Here is a 24,635-nt window from a genome sequence, read left to right on the forward strand (position 1 = left end):
ACATTTATATTTATGATTTTAGCTAGTTTATTTGTTATCTTTGGAACTCTAAGAATATCTTTCAGTATCTGTTTTATCAGCTTTCAGGAGTCATTCCTGACACCTTATTTTCTAAGATGAAAGAATAGCAATGAGAATAGAAATTCTCCCATCTTTGCTGGACTTTCCTACCTTTTTCTAAATGTCCCTTTTTCCCCTGCCTTTTACTTTTGACCATCTTCACTTTAGTAACAAACACGCAGCATGTGCTCTGTTTATAAATGATTTCTAACAGTGAAAAACAAGTGAACATGATTCACATTTTTTGTTCCAGAGACGGAGTCTTGCTCTGTCGCCCAGGCTGGAGTGCAGTGACACGATCTCGGCTCACTGCAACCTCTGCCTCCCAGGTTCAAGCAATTCTCCTGCCTCAGCCTCCCAAGTAGCTGGAACTACAGGCATGCACCACCACACCCAGGTAATTTTTTTGTATTTTTGATAGAGACAGGGTTTCACCATGTTGGCCAGGCTGGTCTTGAACTCCTGACCTCAGGTGATCCGCCCACCTTGGCCTTCCAAAGTGCCGGGATTACATTCACATTATTATAACTATAAACTATTGTTCAATTCTGACCCAAGTGGAGCCACCCTAGGAATGAGCTTCCTTCTCTGCAGAGCCATTGTCCCATCCTGCAGGCCAGGAACGATATTCCCAGCATGAAGATCAACTAATTCCTCCTGTCTTACAGCTCTTTATGGCTTCATTTCATAATATCTTTTTATTGGTTTCATATTTGCACTACAACTCTCTTAGAGTGCTTATCATTTTACCCTGTTTTTAGTTACCTTGTTTTTGTGGGTTTTTTCCTTCTGCATTTGGCTTGATTACAGTCTCAAAATTGTTCCAGGCCCTGAATCACAATTTCTTTCCTATTGGGTTCTTTTCCCCTGGATATCTCTTTTCCAGGCCTTATCAATAAGGATCCGTCAGAATACAGGGCAGCCGAGCTTTAGTTGGGCGGTGCTGTGCCCTCGGCCTTGAGCTCTAAGAAAGGCAGCTGCTTTTAGGGAAACTTGAGGGGGCAGTACTACAGCTCCTGAGGCTCTCCCGCCCAGTTTATGTGTGAGGACTGGGCAGTCCTCATACATATATCCTTGTATGGTTTGAATGTTCCCTCCAAAGCTCGTGTTGAAACTAGATCCTCAATGTGGCAATATTGAGACTCAGGTGGGGCCTGTCAGAGGTGATTGGATCATGAGGGTTCTGCCTTTAGGAATAGATTAATCTCTTCATTGATTAACAGATTAAAGGGTTATCTCAGTAGCTTTATGAGCAAAGGAAAGCACGCTCAGCCCCCTTACCACGTGATGCCTGGCTGAGCATGTTCGTCAGTCCCCACCAGCAAGCAGGTCCTCCCCAGAGGCACGCCCTTGACCCTGGACTTCCCAGCCTCCAGAACTGTAAGAAATTCCCTTTCTTTATACATTGCCCAGTTTCAGGTATTCTGTTACAAGCAATGGGAAATGGACTAAGACAGCCCTCTAGGTCATGTGGCTCTGATAAAAGTCAGAGGGGAGACTTTAAGCCCATCTGATTCCCAGTCCTGTGCTCCCAGGACACAAGTGGCTCTGAGCCCCTCCTGCCCCTCCTGACAGGTTTCAGGAGGTGGATGCTGTGACCAGCCTGGCCACTTAGTAGGCACGTGTTTACATTGCGAATGTGGGTAAGTAATAAACCAGGAGCAAAAATTACAGACATACAGGATGGGCAGGTGGAGCCCTGCAGCCTCCCTTGAGAGCATGAAAGAAATATTGAACGGGGCTAATGTCGTTCTGTCCTCTGACACTGAAGCCAAGAAATGAAATGCCCTACAGAGTGGAGGGGCCTGGAACTCCACACCAGTGTTCTCTTTGTGTAAACCACAAGGAAATACAGTTTTCCCCAGGCCTCCCTGGCTTCTGTCGGAAGCACTGGCTCTCTGGCCTCCTGTTTGCTGTCCCAATGAATATGCAGGGAGAGACTGGGGCTGAGCTGCAGGTCAGCCATGCTGTGCCTCACCTATTGAAAGAGGGAGCTGGAAGTAAACTCTCAGGCCCCCCAGCTTTGACATCTGTGCCCATCCTGGCCAACTCTCACAGAGCTGGCATGAAGGGTTGGATGAAGGAGCACCCTGGGATCCATAGCGCAGGGTAGGGTACATGACAGCAAGATGCAGGCTCCCTGCCAGCCTGGGCTGGCCCCGAGGGGGCTGTAGGTCTGGGATACCACTGAAGATTTGCCCCTGTTAGGCAGCTGCCGGCCCTGTGCGACTGCCTCCCAGTGCTGGAGGTGGCCACCTGGGATGGGTGCAGTGGCTCAGGAAGCTGAGGTGACCCTGAGCCTGGAGGGAGGCCAGCTGGGGGCTGTCTGCTGACCACATCCCTGCAGCTGGGCAGGAAGATCTTCCTGGAAGGGAGTCTGGAGTGCATAGCAGGGTCCACCAATGCTTCTAGGAAGCTGCACATCATCAGTATCATAGTCGTCAGTGTCCTTTGTAGAGGGGCTTCTAGGCATCCTACATCTGATATCTCACTTACCAAGGGGGAAACTCAGGCATAAGGAAACTGAGTGATCCGCCTATAAAGGAGAAGGAAATAGTTTTATAAAAAGAGAAGGCATATAGTCACCAAGAGGAGAATGGGAATGGTAGAATCTGGCAGAGCTGCTCTTGGGAGCTGCCTGGGCATGTTATTCCGAACCACGTGAGAGCATTGCTGACTCTGACCTTGATGTTCCCCGAGGATGAGGGCTGAGCCTGGAGCAACACAGGTGGCAGGGCAGGAAGAGCAGGCCGGCTCCCTGGGGGTGGGAACCAGCAGGGAGACTGCAGCTCCAGGCAGGAGTGACCAGGTAATGTTGGAACATCTGTCTGGACGTCCTGCAAGAGGCTGAGTCAGCAGCCAGCTAGGTGTGATTTAACTGGAGTGCATAGAGCTAGATGGTAAGAGAAAGGAGCATTTTTATTGTCCTATCAGAAAATAATAATGCTCTTATGGCCAGCGTGGATCTCAGGCGAGCAGAAAATTGCAAATTCTTCATTTCCCTGCATATCAAGAGCTGGATCCCCCACACCACTTGGGTGGGAATTTCCACCAGGGTAGTTCCTGGGCCTCTCCCCACCCTGCCCCAGAGTTTGTCCAAGTTGTCCAGGTTTACGCAGGGCCAAGCCACTGGCGAGCCTCCCAATGCACACGGACCCTGCCCCGGGTCCAATCTTCTGCCCAAATGGGCGCAGCCTCTGTGAGGATGCTGGAAGCCGGAGGTGGAGCGTCTATGCCCACCAGATCCCCAGCTCCCCCAAAGAACAGGACACAGCCCTCCTGCTGGAGGGACACACAGAGAGCCCTTGCAGATGTCCCACATCCAGGGAAATCTGTGTCCCCTGTGCCATTCCTCTCTGTGGGTACACACTGGAGTGGAGGAGTAAGACAAAGCAGACAGAGAGCAGTTCAATTCCATGATGGCAACCCCAGGATGACAAGGGAGGCAGTACCAGATGACTGATGCTGTGCCCGCTCCCATGCTCTGGAGTCAGGCCTGACAAGGAAGATTTATTTTTGGTACAGGCGACAAGGCATAAAAGCCCACGCACCGCACGTGCCTGTGTTTTGTGTGGCATGAATACATGTTAGCCGTGACCAACAAGAACGCAAAGCCATTACTCGGTGCCTGCAGAGGGAGGCCTGGCCAGTTCCTGTAGCAGGACAGCAGCCCGAGCTCTCTCCAGTGAGAACCCCCAGCCCGCAGCTTGATTCACACAGCACAGATCCAAGGCACCACCTGTGCCTATTCAGATTGTCTCATGCTCCAGAGAAGTCCATGGAGTGCCATCCAGATATTCCAGCCCAACAAACCTTCTAAGGGAGAAGCAGGCGCTGACTGGCCCTCACGGTCCCCTGGCTCTCCGCCAGAGCCAGAGTTCCCAACAGGACTTGTGGAACAGAATGTCAGCATTTGCTTTGTCTGGAAAGCTCAAGAGCATGTGGATCTGGCCTCAATCAACAGCCCAGAAAATCTGCCCCTGGCATTGGTGGGACATCACCCTGTTCCTGCTAAAAGCACAGCAAGGGCTGCCGATGTCCACACGGGACCTACCCGCCAAGGCAGATTCTGTCTCCCCGGTCTTCGGAGCTCTGTCCAGCTGCCAAAAGATAGGCTGTGCCCAGAGGAGGACAAAACATTTTGCACAAGGACTTTATTATGCAACGACATGAAAAATTACCACGTGAAAGAGACTTTTATTCCTCTGAAAACACATTTTGTTGGAAACATTAAATGTTATGTTATTTCCTATGCTGTATATTTAAATACTTTATTTTTCTGGGCAAAAATGCCAGGAAAATAACTTGCCTCTCTGGAGGAACTACTCTACCTTTCTTTTTTTTTTTTTTTTAAAGAACTGGCACTTAAAAAAAAAAAAACCCTTAGCTGTCAAGAAATGAGAGTTAAATATTAACTCCATGCCAGCATCCACTTTATCTTAGATTCCTGATGTATTCATTTCTCTTCCCCACTTTTCTACTAAAGTCTGCCAATGTCCTTGATTTCATTTTAACTTCTTGTGGGAGCATGCCAAGGCACCTGCAAGCCCTTTGAAAGAAAGGGAGGAATTAAAAGTAAATTAGCAGAGGCACTTGTAAGTAAGCAAGCACAGGGCTTGGGATTTGTGCCTCGTAATCTGAAGCAGCCTTGTTGAGGGCCGAGAGCTGGAAATGGCAGGAGAAGAACCCTTGGGCCGTCTCTCTAAGAATCCATGGGCTGTCCAGGAAGCATGGGGTTTCCCAGTCTGGAGCAAGAAGGGTAATAGCAGGGAGCATCAAGTATCCTCACTGTCTACTGCTGTGTAACAAATCATCCCAAACTGAGTGTCTTAAAACAACCACAATTATTTTATGCTCACTCCTGGTGTCAGGAAGGCTCAGCTGGGTGGCTCTGGCTTAGGGCTTTCTGCAGTGTAGGCAGACAGTGACAGGAGCTGTCAGGGGCTGGCCAGGCATCTCTTCATACCGCCTCAATCCTTCCCATGTGCTCTCTCCCCATGGGATATTTTATGCTTCCTGGCAGTATGGCGGCCACAGGTGGCAGGACTTGTTGGGTGTTATTAACACTCAGGGCTCCAGCGAGAACCTCCCAGTGGCGCTCAGTGTAGAAGCTGCAGTGCCTTTGAGGGCTCATCCTCAGGAGTCAGATACCATCCCAGCAGACACACTGTCTGCTGGACACTGGATCCGCCAGTCCTGAAGATGAGCCTGGGTCCCAGGGGAGGAGGCAGACCTCACCCCTCAGGGGTAGGGGTGCTGAAGAATATGTGGGTGTATCTCAAAACTGCCACTCACAGTATGCAGCAGTCACTGGCCCCAACCCCAACCCCAACTGGAAGGTAAAGAGGGATAGGGCAGGTGGACTTCTTCTCACTTAGTCCAGGGAGGTGACAACAAAGAATGCTGGAGCTTCTGCTGCTGGCCAGGCGTGTCTCTACAGAGAGGCAGTGCTGCAGAAGAAAAACACACTTCACTCTGAGAACAATCCACCACTCAGCATGTGCCACACAGACCCTCTCCCACAGCCCTGCCAGCCCCTCACCATGGGCCAAGTATATGTCTGGATCTGGCTAGGATCACTGCACCACCAAGAAAGGGGCAGCCTGCAGACCCTGCTACTGCCCGTGCCTGCCAGGAGCACACTTAGCTTTTGCTTTAGGGGACAATGAGGACACTAGAGTCTAATTGCCCTCTGGCTCTGGGACTAAGAGACACCACAATATGTGCTTTCACATTTTAAAAAATTTAATTAAAAAAAAATCATAGCTAAATTCCTACTCTGAAACCTGTCTCTTTTACTAAATTATCTGGAAATCGTAACTTCAGATGCCCCATGTTTTTGGTGTTTTTTTTTTTTAGACGGAGTCTTGCTCTGTCACCCAGGCTAGAGTGCAATGGCACAGTCTAGGCTCACTGCAACCTCTGCCTCCCAGCTTCAAGGGATTCTCCTGCCTCAGCCTCCCGAGTAGTTGGGATTACAGGCCCACACCACCACACCCGACTAATTTTTGCATTTTTGATAGAGACAGGGTTTCACCTTGTTGGCTAGGCTGGTCTCGACCCCCTGACCTCGTGATCCGCCCACCTCGGCCTCCCAAAATGCTGGAATTACAGGCGTGAGCCCCTGCACCCGGCCTGCCCTGTGGTTTTTGAGAATTTTAACATGCTATGGCAGATGAAAGTGGATTTGCAAGTCACTTGGGCCTTGGAAAAGACACCAGTTCGAAAAAGGCAAGCCTAGGCACCTCCTCCAGAGCCTGGTGAGGCCAGCTGCCGAGGGCTCTGTGCTCTCTCTAGGGGGGGTCTGTGGCCTCTCCCTCTGCCTCCAAGGGCTGTGTCCCAAGATGTCATGAGGCCTTGCACTACAGGGAGCGTGCCTGTCCCCAAGCAGGACTTCCACGGCACTTGAAACCTGTGGCAAGGAGTCTGACTTTTGTAGCTCCGAATCTCTGCAGAAGCAGAGGTAAAACCCAGGAGCAAGCAAGCTACAGCTGACCTTTCTGCAGCGAATCCCCCAAGACGTCACTGCCCACAGGACCCTCTATGTGGCAATGACACTTTGCCAAATCGACTCTCTACCAGTGTGTCCGGAATTGGTGGGTTCTTGGTCTCACTGACTTGAAGAAAGAAGCTGCAGACCCTTGCAGTGAGTGTTACAGTTCTTAAAGGCGGCGTGTCCGGAGTTTGTTCTTTCTGATGTCCGGATGTGTCTGGAGTTTCTTCCTTCTGGTGGGTTCGTGGTCTCGCTGGCTCAAGAGTGAAGCTGAAGACCTTTGCGGTGAGCGTTACAGCTGTTAAGGCGGCACATCTGGAGTTGTTCGTTCCTCCTGGTGGGTTCGTGGTCTCGCTGGCTTCAGAAGTGAAGCTGCAGACCTCTGCAGTGAGTGTTACAGCTCATAAAGACAGCATAGACCCAAAGAGTGAGTAGTAGCAAGATCTATTGCAGAGAGTGAAAGAACAAAGCTTCCACAGTGTTGAACAGGACCCGAGTGGGTTGCCACTTTTATTCTCTTATCTGGCTCCAGCAGCCTGCTTTTATTCTCTTATCTGGCCCCACCCACATCCTGCTGATTGGTCCATTTTACAGAGAGTCAATTGGTCTGTTTTACAGACAGCTGATTGTTCCTTTTTGACAGGGTGCTTATTGGTGCGTTTACAATCCCTAGGCTAGACATAAATGTTCTCCAAGTCCCCACCAGATTAACTAGATACAGAGCGTGGACTGGTGTATTTACAAACCCTGAGCTAGACACAGAGTGCTGATTGGTGCATTTACAAACCTTGAGCTAGATACAGAGTACTGATTGGTGTATTTACAATCCCTTAGCTAGACATAAAGATTCTGCAAGTCCCTACCAGACTCAGAAGCCCAGCTGGCTTCACCCAGTGGGTCTCGCATAGGGGCCGCAGGTGGAGCTGCTTGCCAGTCCCTCCCTGTGCGCCTGCACTCCTCAGCCCTTGGGTGGTTGATGGGACTGGGTGCCGTGGAGCAGGGGGTGGCGCTCGTTGGGGAGGCTCAGGCCGCCCAGGAGCCCATGGGGGGGGGCGGGGGGGGCGGCGTCAGGGAGGGCGGAGTGGGGGCGGCGGCGGAGGGGGGTGGGGGGGTGGCGGCGGGGGGTGAGGGAGACTCAGGCATGGCGGGCTGCAGGTCCCAGAGCCCTGCCCTGTGGGAGGCAGCTAAGGCCTGGCTAGAAATTGAGCGCAGTGCTGGTGGGCCAGCACTGCTGGGGGACCTGGCGCACCCTTCACAGCTGCTGGCTGGGGTGCTAAGCCCCTCACTGCCCTGGGCCGATAGGGCCGGCCACTCTGAGTGCCGGGCCGCCAAGCCCATGCCCACCCGGAACTCTAGCGGGCCGGCAAGCGCTGCGCAAAGCCCCAGTTCCCACCCCTCCCTCCACACCTCCCCGCAAGCAGAGGGAGCCGGCTCTGGCCTCGGCCAGCCCAGAGAAGGGCTCCCACAGGGCAGCGGCAGGCTGAAGGGCTCCTCAAGCGAGGCCAGAGTGGGCGTCAAGGCCGAGGCGGCGCCAAGAGCGAGGGAGGGCTGTGAGGGCTGGCATCATGCTGTCCCCTCTCACTGGCACCTTCCAACCTCGGGAAGGTTGGAAGTAGGAGGAAAACAGGTGATTTGGGCCACAAGCAAGCCACACAGAAGTCAGCTGAGTTCGGGTGTGTGTGATAGTGTGCCCTGAGAACATGCTATTTTTTTTTTAGCTTACTTTCAGTTTCTTTCCCCAGTTTCCTGAGCACAGGTCATGTGCATGGACACAAGTATGGACACGAGCATATCCCCGGCATGTTGCAATGTGCTGAGTGAAGATTGTTCTGAACAGCAATGATTTCTTTCAGATTTTTTTATTATACTCAGCAGACAAGCATGTGCAGCCATGAGGACCCATGCATGGTTCTAGGCACCCTGCAGGTGCTCACACATGGTGGTGAGGCTATTCCTGCTCACAGATGACGACACTGAAGCTCAGAGAGGGCATGTAACTTCAGGTAACCCTCCCTGCTTTGGGCCACCCTGCTCACTGACTTTGCAGGACAGTGTGCCACTTCTGAATTCTGTCTTTTCGATAAAATTCTGCTTTTCATTTTTATATTGAGCATGCAGACTCACTCCAGGGTTACTAGCACAAAATCAGACAGCACGCAACCAAGCTTTCAGGTGGCACAAATATCGTGGGACAGAGAGAAAGTTTGGATTCAGATGGAGAATGAAATGGGGGAAGCCACCTGTGGAGTGACCCTTTTACTGCGAAGAAGCTGTTGCTGAGAGGGCAGGTCGCTGCACACGTCCTTGGGCCACATCTGGACTGGAAGCAGCTACTCTGTCGGGGGGCCCCCCTATGGCTGGAGCACCCTGTGATGGTTGGGGGTGAGCAAGCCTCGGGTCAGCCTTTCTCACCTGCCTCTCAAGACGCCAAAAGCCACACCATCACAAACAAGCCTCCGGCCGGCCGTGTTGTCCCCAGCAGCTGGGCCTTTGTGCCGGAGGCCCCTGGTGTCCTGTGATCCGCAAAAGCCCCTGACCCCCTGCTGCCCTCCCCCAGCCCACGAGGCGGATGCCAGTGCCAAGCAACCAGGACGGTCACTGACTGCTGCCTGCTACCCTGAAACCTGCTTCTCACCAAAGCCATCCCTCCGTGGAGGCATGGTGGAGAGCTGGCTGGGGAAAGACGTTGTCTGCATTAGCTCTTCCCATTCTTTTCTTCTTAAAAATTATTTTATTATCATTATTATTTTTTTTAAATAGAGAGCAGGTCTCACTATGTTGCCCAGGCTGGTCTTGAGCTCCTGGGTTCCAGCCATCCTCCCGGCTTGGCCTCCCAAAGTTCTGAAATTGCAGGTGGAAGCCACTGTGCCCAGCCATCTTTTCTCTTTTAAAAATTTATTTATTTATTTAAATTCACAAGTAAAAATTGTATCTATTTATAGCTTACAACGTGATGTATAGCTTTGATATATGGATACATTGTGGAATGGCTAAATCAAGCTATTTACCATATCCATCACCTCACATAATTGTTTTTTTGTGTGTGTGGTGAGACACTTGAAACTACTACTAGCAATTTTCAAGTATGCAATACATTGTTATGAACTTGAGTCACCATGATATACAATGGATCTCTTGTACTTAATTCCTCCTGTCTGAGCACAGTGTTACATCCTTTGACCAGCATCTCCCTGTTCTCCTGGCCCCCAGCACCTGGGAACCATCATTCTACCCTACTGCAAGTTCCACTTCTCCACTCTATCTGCAAGTGAGATCACGCAGCATTTGTCTTTGCGTGCCTGGTTATTTCACTTAACATAATGTCTTCTAGGTTCATCCAAGTTGTCGCAAATGACAGGCTTTCCCTCTTTTTTAAGGCTGAATCGTCAAACTGGGCATATAGCTCCTCCCAGCAGTTCAAGCAGTATTTCAGCAAGAAAGGAATTTCAGAGAGACCACGGCTGGCCATTGAACCCAGAAAAACTTCAATGCCGTGTATTCTATGACACCAAAAGCCTTCAGAGAAATTGAAATGACATTATCAAAGAGCAGCCAAATAATTTTCTCCCGGTTGATAACTTTTCTTAACTTTTTTTCAGTTTGGTAGCAAACAGCTCCAACGACTTTTTCCCACATCTCCTGTATTTGACGTTCAGCTCCACTGGCCCTTGGAAGGCCGAGTTCCAATGTTGCCTTCTGGAGCTTACACTGGAGCCAGTGGGCTGCTGGGGGCACATGTGGCCAGGCAGGCAGTCTTCTCGGGGTTTCTATTCTCCACCTGCCTCTTCATATATATATATATATGTATATATATATATAAATTTAATCATATCATAGATATCATATATACATATATATCATACAATACATATGCATATACACACATCGTATATTATATCATATATATGGTACAATATATCATATATATAATTAAGCTTCTTTGCATGAAGAGCAGTTGGGAACCCATCCAGCAAGCCCCTTTCATCATTTGGGTCCAAGGCTGAGTCAAGGGACCTCATTTGTTGTTCGATGCTCTTCTCAACAGCCATGCCTCTTCATCTTCCTGCAGACAGAGCGCATTTCCATGAATTCTGGAACCAGAGACAGACCAGTTCCCCTAGAGGAGGCACAGAGCTTATGCAGATGCCTTCAGATATGCTCCTCTCTAAATAAATGACTCCAAGGCAGTGTCCTTACAGCCCCTCCAGACACACCTGGGTGACCCTCCAGTCGCCAGAAAGCTGGGAGCATGCACTTGTTGCCACTAACATTAGCCGAGTAATTGGCAGGACATCTCAAGTCTCCTGAGTTCCAGTCTATGCTTTGGAAACAGCCCTGCTGCATCTGACATTGTGTAAAAACACATACGGCAAGTGGTAGGTTTTTATGCATCCTGCACATTCTGAACAGAAAGCAAAGATGGCACACGTATACCCCAGAAGTCCTGAAAAGAAGTGATTGAAACTTGACGGCTGAAATAACTGTGGCCAGCCCTTTCAATCGAGAGCACAGGTCCATGAAGCATTCCTGTGGCTCTTGATCTATGCCAGCCCTACCCATGGGGCCCTGATGAGTGTTCACAGGAGTTGTGGGACATCTCTAGGTTTTGCACCATTATGATCTAAGAAGACACTCACCTTCCTGCCATCGATGTCTTGTGCATGTGCTTTCACCCTTTGCTGCTTGCAATGCAAGCTCCATGGTCTCTATGCATTCCTTGGCCCTGGCCAGCCACCAGGGTTGGAATAGAGACCTTGAAATAACACCAGCCTCTCGACAGCCGAGGTGGGAGCATTGTCTCCTGAAGCCACAGGTCAGCATGTCCCCATGCCTGACTCTGGCTCCCAGGACCTCTCTGGCAGCAAGGTGCATGTGCAGGTAGCTGTATTTTTTTTTGAGACAAAGTCTCGCTCTGTTGCCGGGCTGGAGTGCAGTGGTGCGATCTCGGCTCACTACAATCTCCACCTGCCAGGTTCAAGCAATTCCCCTGCCTCAGCCTCCTGAGTAGCTGAGACTGCAGGCGCGCACCACCACACCTGGCTAATTTTTTGTATTTTAGTAGAGATGGGGTTGCACCATGTTGGCCAGGATGGTCTCAATCTCCTGACCTCATGATTTGCCCACCTCAGCCTCCCAAAGTGTTGGGATTACAGGTGTGAGCCACAGTGCCCGGCACACATTCTTCTTGAGAACATAGCTAGGTCCTTGAGTCCAACCTACCAGGCAGCCCTTCGCAAAGCTGAAAACACACTCAAAATCCCTTTTCACAGCACAATAAAACCCAGCTTCCACCTTTTCCCCATCCCCAGGGATTCTGATACAGCTATTTGGGGATGGATGAGGCCTGGGCAACTCTTAATAACCTCTCCAGGTGATACAGATGTGTAGGCAAGAGGGAGGGCCAAAAGAGAAAAATATCAGCTAATACCTAGCAGGAGAAGCAGTCAATTTAATGCAATGATCCAGTTATCACTCAGTGTATGAAAAGAGCAGCTCATCGTAAAAAAAAAAAAAAAAAAAAAAAAACCCAGCATGTTAGAGGTGGCCACCATCACAGTGCCCGGGGACATCTCTGGGAGTGGGCCTCCTTTCTCCTGTTTGCTGGCTGAGCCCCTTGTTCTTCTGCCACTACAACCAGGTCAGCTGTAGACTTGTCCTCTTGGCCCCGGGGAAACACTCCCACCTGGTGACTCGACAGCCTCCCACAGCCAGAGCAGAGACTCAGACCTCTCCAACTGAGTCAACTTTGGGAGGACACTCTACCCTTCAGGCTGGCCCAGGAGAGTGTTCGTGCCCAAAACAGCAGCCCTGTCTCCTCCTCCACACACTCAACACTGGACAACACAATCCCAGGTGGCAGGCATTGTCCGTCACAGATGTACTAGGAGCTGATAAGAATACCAGGCCTGGGCCAGGGCTGCTCTGGGCCCAGGGGATTGCTGGGCGAGGTGCCAAAATGCCCCGGAACTAACGACTTCCAGATGTGTCTCTACCTGGGAGGGGAAAAAGGATGACCACACAGATGGTCTATACCTCCACTGCCCCATTTGGCCCTTTTAACATTTGTATTTTGACATAATTTCAGACTTAGAAAAAAGGTTGCAAGAACAGTACAAAGAATGGCCATAATCTTCACCCGGATTTCCCAAATGTTGACGTTTTACCATTTTTGGCTTCTCTCTTCCTCCGCCACCCTTTAATGTAGATATATGTAGAGAGAGAGAGTTGTAATTTTTTTTTCTGAACCATATGGGAGTCAGTTGTAGGCATGATGCTTCTTTACTTCTGAATATTTACTGTTTATTTTCTAAAAAAAAAAATCAGAGATGTTCTATTATGTAACCACGGTACAGTCCTAAAACCCTGAAAATGAACATGGATGCAATTGTATTGTCTAATCTGCAGAACTGATTCCGATTTTGCCGGTTGTTTCGACAATGCCTTTTACCACAGAAGAGCATCCCAAGTGTGTGCTGCTCGCAGCTGGCCTGCCTCTCTGTCTCCAAAATTTCTGTCTTCCAGGACCCTGGCATCCAACTCAGGGCAGAGGTCATGTAGGTTTGTCAGATGTTTTCTCAAGGTTATCTCAGGTCATGCATTTTTGTCAGGAATATTTCTAGAATCGAGGCCTCGCTGTACTCTGGGAACCCTTGCAAACCCACGAAGCTGCCGTGGGACCCCACCAGGCACATGGGAAGCTCCTGAGGTGTGGCAGGTGCTTTTCCTACTAAGATGGCTATTGCTGTTCTCCTTCTGTGCTGCCTGATTTGGGGGACTGACTTCCAACCCTGTGTTTGCTCATGGTTAAAACCCTTTTCGTCACACACAGTGAAGTGCAGGCCAGGGGTCCTCCTCCAATGTTCTCAGCAGGTGCCAAGAAGAAACAGCAAGTCTGGGAAGTCAGACATCCTGCCAAGGGACAACAACCACACCGGCGTGCTGTCTGCCAGCCTGCCTCCTGCTGCAATCACCTTGCTGCTTCATGGCTATAAGTATATTTAATTTACCCAGCACATAAATTAATATCCGCACACGCTGTAGCAAAGACGTCCTGTGGAGTCCCAGCTGGAACTGCACTGATCGAATTGCGGGGTGCCGGTGTCCTTGCTGGACATTTAGGGGGCCTGGGCTTCTGCACCCCGGCAGTGGGCATGATTGTTATGTGAACACAGAGTGCAGCTCCAGGGTGGCTGGCCCATCTGCTCCTCTGCACACTTCTTGCCTACACTAATCATTTTCCATCCTCTTAGGTGAAAACTTGCAAAATGTAAGGGCTCCCAATCTCCTTTTCATTTGCAAACGAGCCATTTCAGCTAAGCGTGGCCCCCTATTCTTCTCAGGCATTTGTGTTTGTGAAAAGACCCGTCTCAAATTTCTGGGGCAGGAGCAGCTGCTGCGAGGCCTCTTTTCACTTGGCCTGGCTCCCCTAGCCCTCTGCCTCCCGCCCCCTCCCTCCTTTTGTCTCTGTCAAAGCCAGCTCTCCTCTTTGACCCCTGGCCAACTCAGAGCCTCCTCCTTTGTCAGTCTCCCCAGACAAGTTTCACCCTAAATCAAGCATTGTTTGGGCTCCTGAGGCCAGCACGTGCCCATATCCCCTAATCTTTTAATTTCACCCCAGGAAAAAGCAGCTGTTAGTGATACACGCAATGCACAGCTGTTGGCCGGGCCTGCCGCCTGCTTCAGAGAACAATGAAGAAGAAAGGGCACTTGCAGGGCTGCAGGAATATGTACATTTCCCTTTCTCTTTCTTCTTCTTAGGATTTTTTTTCTTTTTGCAACAGTTGGCAGCACGTGCTGTGAAATGCTGCCCTGCTAGAAAAGCCACCTCCCCCACCACGATTTTTGTCCCCACCAGTTCAGCACTCCACACACCATTTGGTTTGCAGTTGGGCTCATTTAAGAACCAAACTTACAGTTTCAAAGATCCCTGGCGTGTGGCATGATCCTTTTGTTACAAACATGCATCTGATGAATTACAGGGACCCAGACAGGCAGACAGAGGCTTCACACTCACCGGCACATGCCCACGTGGGCCTGCCGGAGCCCCCCACGCTGACATTCATGAAGGCAGGGCAGGGGGGCTGTTTAGGAACATCCATGCTTTTTGGGACTCCGGCATGCATGACCAGAGGACAAGAGGATCTCGTGGAAATACACATTACCGAAGCCAACCAAATTTGGCCTGGCACCTGGGAGGGGGCTCCGTGAAGGTGTTTGGGGGACACCTCATTTTTGCATGCTGAGTCTTTGCTGAAAAGCACGTGGTAGCTTGATTTTCTGGAGCCTTTCTCTGGGCACACCTGTGCCCCCAGCAACCTAAGGCATTAGGGAATGAAAATAGAATAGCACAGTACTGCCCTGCACGGCCAGTGTGCCCCGGAGCAAGGCAGGTCACCTTCTCAGGGAGGGAAGACAAGAGGCTGAAAGGACTCTCCACAGCACACTGCTCCATGGAACTTTCTGCAATAATGAGAAGGTTCTCTGAACAGGGTCTGCACTGTTCAGCACAACCACTGAGCACTTGAAATGCAGCTTGCACATGTAACAGACTAACTTTTAAAAATGTTAATACATTTAAATTAAGATAGCCACATCTGGCTGATGGCTATTGCATTAGACGGCACAGCTCTAAATGATGGGTTTTCAAACTTTGAATCACATGAGAAACAAAAAATTCAGATGCCTGGGTTCTACTTCCAGAGTGTCTGATTTAACTGCTCTGATAGCAGCCTGAGCATGGGGATTTTTAAGGCTCCCCAGGTGGCCATGATGGGGAGAAAATTTGGGGCCCTATCTTAGGCTTCCAGCTCCAAATCTGGGCTCTGCAGAGACAGACAGTGCATTTGCAAGGTACATATCTAATTTAGCCATAAACCTTCCCTGTTTCTAAAATGCAGGGGATTTTTAAAGCAATTATCCACCCTGACATTTGTCCCTCCTCTGCCTGCCCTGCCCAGGTTTCAGGGCTGTCCCTACCCAGAAGTGGCCTGTGCAGCCACAGGTTGGCACAGGCCCCTTTCCACTCACTTTATCTCACCTGGTGGGTCATTGAAAGATGCTGGCAGAAACCCGACGCTCAGCAGAGCATATGGCGAGCTGCACACCTGCCTCGCGGGCACCTGCTGGGCCTCCCAGGGGTGTGGGGCGGCTGTCTAGGGCGCTCCAGGCCAGTGCAAAGCGTCCGACTCATTTGCATGCTGGACGCCTGCCACGTGCCTGGACTATGGCAGATCTGACACGGCATGTCATTGCTTTGAAGACCAGCCAATCTGGAGAAGCCTGCGCCTCCAACAACAAAGCCGGCAGCCCGTCTGAGACGCGTGCCAGGGCCCTGCACAGGAGCAGGCACACATGTGCACACACAGGTGACAGACACTGCCACCCGCAGACTGTCTTCTGTGACTCAGGGCCTTGGGAAGGTTGTAGCTTGGCAGTGGCCAGGGGGTCAGCCCCCTGAGCTGTGTCCAGTAGTCCCCTAAAGATGCTGCCCAGGAAAGCTGGACACTTTATAAAAGCCCACACTTTTATAAATCAGACCCCGATCGCATCTGTTCTTTGACATTTCCTTTTCAAACAAGGAATCACTGTGTTTTCATCATCCCTAAAGCTAAGCAAAAAGGAAATGAGCGGCCATGTTTTAATAACGCTGTCATATGCTGCTTCATCCTAATGCTGATGGTTGCGTTAGGTGAAAGCCCACTACGGTTGAGCTTTCAAACGCCTCCAAAAGAAGTGAATTATCTTTTTGCCAGATGCGGTGTAAATAACTGGAGACATTTGGCTCCCCCTTTTTGCTGCACGCGTGGATAATAATGAGGCCGAGTGTGAAGGGCTCATCCAATTTGGATGAATTCTTTCCCCCAAGGATCCAGCCCTTCACTCTGGAAAGGGTTAAAAGTCAATGCAGCCACTGCTGCCCTGTCCCCTCTGCCCTTGCAGGGTGACGACTGGATAATCACAGTGAATGAGCTCCTACCAGGGCCAGAGGCCAGCAGCCTCCAGCCCACCTCAGCCATCTGTCCAGACACGGGGACAGCCACGCTCTCAATGGAGGCAGGGCTTGGAAAGCACAGAAGCTGGGCCATGTGGCAACCCGGCCAGTTCACCAAGGGCGGGGAGAGGGGTCCCATAAAATATTGTGACACTTGAGGCCTGGCTAATGGCTGCGGCTGAAGGCTGGGTGGCCGGCTTACATCCCTGTGCCCAGGCTGGCATTCCTACCACCCACCCAGGCCAGGATGGAGTGGAGGAGGCCGTTCAAGTTGGAGGAGATGAGGCTTTCCTCCAGCAGCCAGCAGGGCTAGGGAAGGTAACAGGCAGGCATGTTTTAAGGCCATTAGCAAAGAACAATGGGAAGCTGAAAGGTAATCCCAGTGAATAGAAGACACAAAGTGGGCTTGTGCCAGCAGCCTCGGGGTCAGCTCATTATCCCAGACGGCAGATGGAGGGGGCCTGGTTGCTGGGCAGAACTCCGAGCTGCCTGCTGGGAGGGGAAGGCAGGCGCTGCAAGCCCAGGACTCCTCCCATCAGCAGCATGAGCAGCACTGCCCTGTCCCCGAAGCCCTGCGCAATGAACTCACCAGATCAGCTGACCCAGAGTGAGGGGAGTGCTGCCTTCTCGGTCCCCACAGGAGCCCTCACTGATGGAGCATCTTCACTCAGCTAAGACCCCCTCAGCCCTGTCCAGCAGCCTTCCCCAGTCTAAGCACTCTGACCCCAGGGACTAGAAGGTGCTTGAGAGCAGGGGCCATGTGCCCCGCATCGTGTCCTTATCATCATCTCAGCACAAGCAGCTTCTGACTCTGCTGCATTGTCCTCATGTGCCTACATAGGCTGAGCCTGCAGAGATGCCTTGGATAAGGCTGGCCAGGGGCTGTGGACACTGGAGCATGTGAACACTGGCGGAAGGATTGCTCACTGGGGGCTGTGCGCACCAGGTGTACTGGATGTACACATTGGGGTGTAAATGCTAAGAAAGGGCACACTAGGAGGATATGCACACTGGGGGGCATGCACTCTAGGCGTGTGTACATTGCGGGGATGTGCACTAGGAGATGTGCACACTGGGGGCATGAACACTGGGCTAATGTGTACACTGGAGGCATGTGTACACTTGGGGGCATGCATACTAGAAGGACATGCACACTGGAAGAATGTGTATACTAAGAGAATGTGTACACTGCAGGGTGTGCATACTGAGGGAATGCGTATCCTGGGGGCATCTGTACACTTGGGGTGTGCATACTGGGGGTCATGCACACTGGAGGGATGTGCACACTAGGAAGGTGTGCACACAGAGGGGATGTGCACACTGGGTAGATGAGTACACTGGGGGGATGTGTGCACTGGGGGGATGTACACACTGGTGGGATGTGTACACTGGGGGGATGTGCACACTGGGGGATGTGTACACTGCGGGGATGTGCACACTTGAGGGATGTGCACACTGGGAAGATGTGCATGCAGAGGGGATGTGCACACTGGGTAGATGTACACACTGGGGGGATTTGTGCACTGGGGGGATGTGCACACTGGGGGGATGTGTACACTGGGGGCATGTGTGCACTGGGGGGATGTGCACATTGGGGTGATGTGTACACTGGGGGGATGTGTATACTGGGGGGATGTGTGCACTGGGGGGATGTGTACACACTGGGGGAATGTGTACACTGCGGGGATGTACACACTGGAGGGATGTGCGCACTGGGGGGATGTGTACACTGGGGGAATGTGTACACTGGGGGGATGTTCACACTGGGGGGATGTGTATACTGGGGGGATGTTCACACTGGGGGGATGTGTACACTGGGGGGAATGTGCTCACTATGGGGATGTGCACACTGGAGGGATGTTTACACTGGAGGCATGTGCACACTAAGGGAATGTGCACACTGTGGGGCTGTGCACACTGGAGGAACCGGGAGTATGTACATACTGGGGACATGAACATTCAGTTAATCACACTTGGGATGTGCACACTGGCCAAGGCACTTGCACTCACTATGACACCCACAGAGCAATGGCATTAGCAGACCTCGATCACCCTCCATGGAAGGGCATCCTTCAAATCTGCATACCTGGAAAGCCACTGTTGGTTGTGGGGTGGTGAGATTGCTGAACCACAGAGGCTGGAATGCCCTGTCCTCCTCCTCAGCCTGCTTTGAAATCTCTATTACGTCTTTCCTGCTGCCCCTGCTACCAGATGATCCCAGCAGAATCTTGTGCTTTTTAAAATTTGAGTGTTTTCTTTTGCACAGTTGAGTTTTCATTCTGCTGCAGCCTCTTCAGGCAAAAGTGAACCCAGCCTGGGACATGCTCTCAGCAAAGCCTCAATGACCAAAATCCACACTGGAGTGCATTTTGCCCCTCTGCTTCTGGGCAGTCAGCACTCCAGCCGAGGCTGCCTCACCATCTTCTATGTTCTCCTTGCTAGAAAAGCAGTATTTCAAGAAAACTCCTTGGTGAGCTTTCCCATTTTAATTCAGCCTGTTGCTTAACAAACAGTCATATAGAATAAATACCAGTGCTGAACACATGCTGAGGCTGCCATAAAGGATGCACAGAGAATTGACATGTTCTTCTAGACTAAAGTTAAAAACCACAATTTTATTCAGGGGAGATCTTTATAAGCCATTCATCCAGTAGAGCTTGCTATTAGGTGCATACAGCAATACATCCATAAATTTTGCGGGGCAGCTTCTTGACAGAAATGCAATGCTGGCAGCAGCCTGCTTCTGTTCCTTCAATGTTTTAATTCCTACAGTAAAGCAACAGGAAGTAGTGGCCTTTGTGCAGCATCTATATTATGGTGTCTTCAAGAGACGCTGTGTGCCACAGACAGAATTATATGGACTCTGCCCACACTGGCCATCATCAAATTCTACCTAAAGTGTTTTCTTCTAGATTTCCCTTTTGTAACACTGAGTGTCAAAGTAGTATAAATCTTTTAAGAAAAATGTAATAGCACATAAAGTATATTTTTTTTTGAGACAGAGTCTTGCTCTGTCACCAGGCTGGAGTGCAGTGGTGCCATCTCAGCTCATTGCAAGCTCCACCTTGTGGGTTCAGGCAATTCGCCTGCCTCAGCTTCCCAAGTAGCTGGGACTACAGGTGCACACCACCACACCCGGCTAATTTTTTTGTATTTTAGTAGAGATGGGGTTTCACCATGTTGGCCAGGATGGTCTCGATCTCCTGACCTTGTGATCTGCCCACCTTGGCCTCCTTAAGTTCTGGGATTACAGGTGTGAGCCACCGTACCCAGGCCCACATAAAATGGTATTTTAAAAAATCAGTCTCTTGACAATGGTAGGAACCTTTCCATTTGAGAGGAATTCTCTTTCTGTGCTTTTTGTGCCCATTTGCTAGGGCTGCCATAACAAACTTTCACAGACTGAGTGGCTTATACAGGGGAAGTTTATTCCAGAAGCCAGAAGTCTGAGATCAAGGCATCGGCAGGGCTGGTTTCTGAGGCTGAGACCCAGGCCTCTTTCTAAGCGTCTGGTGGTTTGCTGGCCATCATTAGTGTTCCTTAGCTTGTAGATCTCTGCCTGCATGTTCAAATGAAATTCTTCCTGTGTGCCTGTGTCTCAAAATTGTCTTTTTTATAAGGACACCTGAACCAGTCATTTAGAATTAGGGTGCACCCTCATGATCTCATTTTAACTTGACCATGTCTGCAAAGACTCTGTTTCCAAATAAGTACACAAGGAGTTGTCATCAACATCACCACCACCACCACCATCACCACCACCATCTCCATCACCACCACCATCACCACCATCACCACCACCATCACCATCATCGCCACCATCTCCATCACCACCATCATCACCACCATCACCATCATCACCACCATCTCCATTACCACCACCACCACCACCACCACCACCAGCATCACCACCATCATCATCATCACTACCATCTCCATCACCACCACCACCATCACCACCACCATCTCCATCACCACCACCATCACCACCATCACCACCATCACCACCACCATCACCATCATCGCCACCATCTCCATCACCACCATCATCACCACCATCACCATCATCACCACCATCTCCATTACCACCACCACCACCACCACCACCACCAGCATCACCACCATCATCATCATCACTACCATCTCCATCACCACCACCATCATTACCACCATCATCATCATCATCGCCACCATCTCCATCACCACCACCATCACCATCATCACCACCATCTCCATCACCACCACAACCATCACCACCATCATCACCACCATCACCATCACCACCACCACCATCACCACCACCAGCATCACCACCATCATCACCACCATCTCCATCACCACCACCACCATCACCACCACCAGCATCACCACCATCATCATCATCACTACCATCTCCATCACCACCACCACCATCACCACCATCATTACCACCATCATCATCATCATCACAACCATCTCCATCACCACCACCATCACCATCATTACCACCATCACCATCACAACCACCACCACCGTCTCCACCATCATCACCACCACCACCATCACCACTATCATGACTACCACCATTGCTATCATTATATCTAACCTTTAAACTGATCCTGTGTGAGGTACCATGTTAAATGCTTTACCTGAATTCACTCTCTTTGTCCTCCTTAGAGCCTGCTGGTGCATGTAGTATAATTATCTTCATTTTAAAAAGGATGACCCTGGACCCTAGAAGGCCACACAGGCAGGTGCTGGGAGGCAGAATTTGAATCACAGCCGTCAGGCTTAGGGACCTGTGCCCTTAAGGGAATATTCAGATGGGCATTGTTTGCAGTAGCAAAAGCCCGAAACCAGGCGAATAATTCCTACAAGGGAGCACTGTGAAATGATTGACAACCAGGTATATGCCTCATCATGCATGCATCTCATGAGCAGAAAAAAGCAAGTCACCAAATTTATACTGTATAACTTTATTTACAAATGTTCAAAAACAGATAAAATTTAGCCATCCATTGCTTGACAACTCACACATTTACAGTAAAACTTTAAACAAGACAAGGTAACGATTAACACATAATCCAGGCCAGTGGTTATTGCAATGAAAGTGGGGAAAAAAAGAAGAATGTTATGGGACCAATTAGAGGTCTGGGTAACATTCAAACTGCTAATCTGGGTGCGTCTTCATTTATTATTGCTATTTTCTATGTATATGTAAGTTACAGATACTCTTTTGTGTGTATAGTTCATTTCAGAATTATTTTTCAAGTTTTTTTTTTTTTTTTTAAATCTCCAACTAGGAAAAAACAAATCCCAGAAGGGATGATGAGGAGCATCTCTAGAGGCTACTCTGGCCAGGGGCTCCTGCCTGTGGTCATCTACCCTCCACATGTCTGACCCTAGGTGCCTCTGTCTCTCCAGAAGGGCTAAGGTGGTGGACATAGGGAGTATAAATCTTAGGCCAAACACATCACATTTTGTTATTCCTGTTTAATTTGATTTAAAGCTAAATCTAGCGCTCTTTCTTCCAGGTAGATAGGAAACCCAATCTGAGATTTAGGAGGGCCTTGAGCAGCCCTAAACCTGGAGGCTCCCCTCAGGACTGTTGGTGGGACGATGGATCCCGACAGCCCCACACACTCAGGATGCAGGACAGCTGGCGCCAGTGTTCCTAGTGATGGGACTCACAGAACCCTCACGTCTGTGGCCTCCTTACCTGCCAGGGCGCTGTGGAGGGAAGCTCCCCTTTTTGCCTTCCCCCTTTGCCCGTGACCCTGAGCATGGGCTGCTTGGCCCAGGTCCAGCCTCTGCTGGGTCCACTGGGGCAAAGGGCAGTGTGACAAGGGACAAAGGAGCCACCCCTCTCTTACCCCAGAGCACTTACTGGGCCAACCAGATGAACTCTTACGTACTTGGTGCCCACACCAGAGCCACCTTTTTTTTTTTTTTTTTGAAACAGAGTCTTGCTCTGTTGCCCAGGCTGGAGTGCAACGGCACGATCTTCGCTTACTGCAACCTCCTCCTCCCAAGTTCAAGCAATTCTCCTGCCTCAGCCTTCTGAGTATCTGGGATTACAGGCGCATGCCACCATGCCTGGCTAATTTTTGTGTTTTTTTAGTAGAGACGGGGGTTTCACCATGTTGGCCAGGCTGGTCTCAAACTCTTGACCTTGTGATCCGCCCACCTCGGCCTCCCAAAGTGCTGGGATTACATGCGTGAGCCACTGCACCCGGTCCAGAGCCACTTGTCTCTGATCAATCCCTTGGCCATCCTGGCTGTTGCCCCCACCCAACCTTCCTGGGGACTCCAGACTATCCAAGGGGTGATTCACCTCAGCAGAGGCTGGACCTGGGCCAAGCAGCTCATCCTCAGATCCCTCCCACCCCAGGTCTCCTTCCAGTAGCATCCACCTCTGGCGCTGGCCTTTAGGTCCCCTACCCAGCCCCTGCTTGAGGGCACAGGGCCTATCTGCAAGCAGAGCCAAGCCCTATGGCCAAGAAGGGGCATGACTTTTGAGTCAACTGGGTTTGTTCGGTCAACTGGGTTTGTTCGGTCAACTGAGTTTGTTGACTTTTGCAGGTCAGCAATTGCTAAGCAGTCACTCAAAACCCAATAGACTTTGAGAACCGACCATTGTTCCATAACTCATTTGGAGGCCAAGCTTGACCTTAATTCCTCGTGAGTCTTTATTTACCTGATTTGGTTTCACTACGAAACACTAACCCATTTGCTTACAGGGTGCTCTCCACACCTCAAGGGGTGGTGTAGGGTATGTGATATCCACACTATAATCCAAAAAATGCCCAGGCCCAAATGCTGTTTGGCTCCAAAGGGGTGCACGTGAAGGTCCGTGGGCACAGAAAGTGGGCACAACACCATCCTCAAGGAAGGCTGGGGTCTCCGTGAGACCCCACTGCTCAGCCACCATTGCCGGGGTCTGCTTGTCACTGGATGATTCAAGGAGTTGCAAACACACACAGGAACACATCAAGTCTCATCTTCTCCCATCTCTCTCAAACTGGAATAGATGTGTCCACAGCTTAACGAAGCTCCCAGAAGACCCAGAGGGAGGCCTCCAAATGCCTCTCAGAGGCAGGCTAGGTCCTGTGAATCCTGCCTGCTCACTGCCTGCTGCAAAGGGCTTCCAGGCGCCTGTCTGTCCTCTTCCTACCCCTCTGATGACCCTCCCCAGGCACATGCACAGGCATGCGCACCCATGCAACACAAACACACAGTTGTACACACATGCTCACAACACACAGACACCTGTGGGCACACATACACACAGCACTTAGGCACACATGCACACATGCACCCTCCCTATCTGAGTTTTTCTCAGGACAACAGTCCACGGGACTCCATAGCAACCAGCTGCAGCATGCACTCATGGTTTCCAACTCAGAATAATACAGAATGTGCACATGGTGTGACCCTAAGCCTGGTGTCTCCCCACAAAACCACCAGAACTTGCACAACCAAAATCACATTGTCTGGGGAGGGCTGTCCACTTCTTTCCAGGATTTTATTCCAGATAGCTTTGGATCCCCTCTTCTAGAATTCTTCTCAAAGCTAAATTCAGAATCAACAAAGAAACATGACCCATTGCACACCTGCCATGAGGAAACTGAAGCAGTTGCCAAAGTCAAACGACTACTTCAGATCAGTCCGCTCCCTGGTGCACATCAAAGACTTTGCCTCTCAAACGGGGATCCCCACACCCAACTCAGTTGCCACAAGGAAAGGTGACAGCCATGCAGCCTCTGTGAGAAGGTGGGAGGGCATCCTAGTAGATGGAGGCAGAAGGGCTTCAGGAAAATGCATTTAAGCATTCTATACCTGGAAAAGGGAAATTAGGAATTTACCCTTGTCATATTCAGAGTTCACAGATGAGTGTTGGTGCCTATTTCATATGGACAGTTTCCAGAGCCCTCAAGAAGTGGCTCTGGGCTCGTTTATGTTTTCCTCCCACAATATTGAGATGAACCCGAGGAATCGACCCCAAACTTGGGATCCACAGGCCTCCCGGCTGCCTGCTGGGCAGTGGCAGCCCTCCTTCCTCTCTTCCCATCTGACCTTCTTATCTCCTGTGTCAACACACATTTCCCAGTA

The 24,635-nt window shown here is 50.5% G+C and overlaps 1 long non-coding RNA gene across 3 annotated transcripts in view; it reads right to left on the reverse strand.

The window, feature by feature from the left end:
- Positions 1 to 24,635, reverse strand: part of LOC129047915 (uncharacterized) — a 102,247-nt gene that overhangs the window by 71,837 nt on the left and 5,775 nt on the right. The window contains exon 3 of one of the 3 annotated variants that reach the window (XR_008509795.2): positions 21,639 to 24,362. The exons of the other annotated variants lie outside the window; for them this stretch is intronic. This is a non-coding gene — a long non-coding RNA (uncharacterized LOC129047915). Of the gene's footprint in view, positions 1 to 21,638; positions 24,363 to 24,635 lie in introns of those variants that run through there. 3 annotated transcript variants of the gene reach the window in all.

The sequence above is a fragment of the Pongo abelii genome, chromosome 13, assembly GCF_028885655.2.
Source record: "Pongo abelii isolate AG06213 chromosome 13, NHGRI_mPonAbe1-v2.0_pri, whole genome shotgun sequence".
In the NCBI taxonomy this organism is placed as follows: domain Eukaryota; kingdom Metazoa; phylum Chordata; class Mammalia; order Primates; family Hominidae; genus Pongo; species Pongo abelii.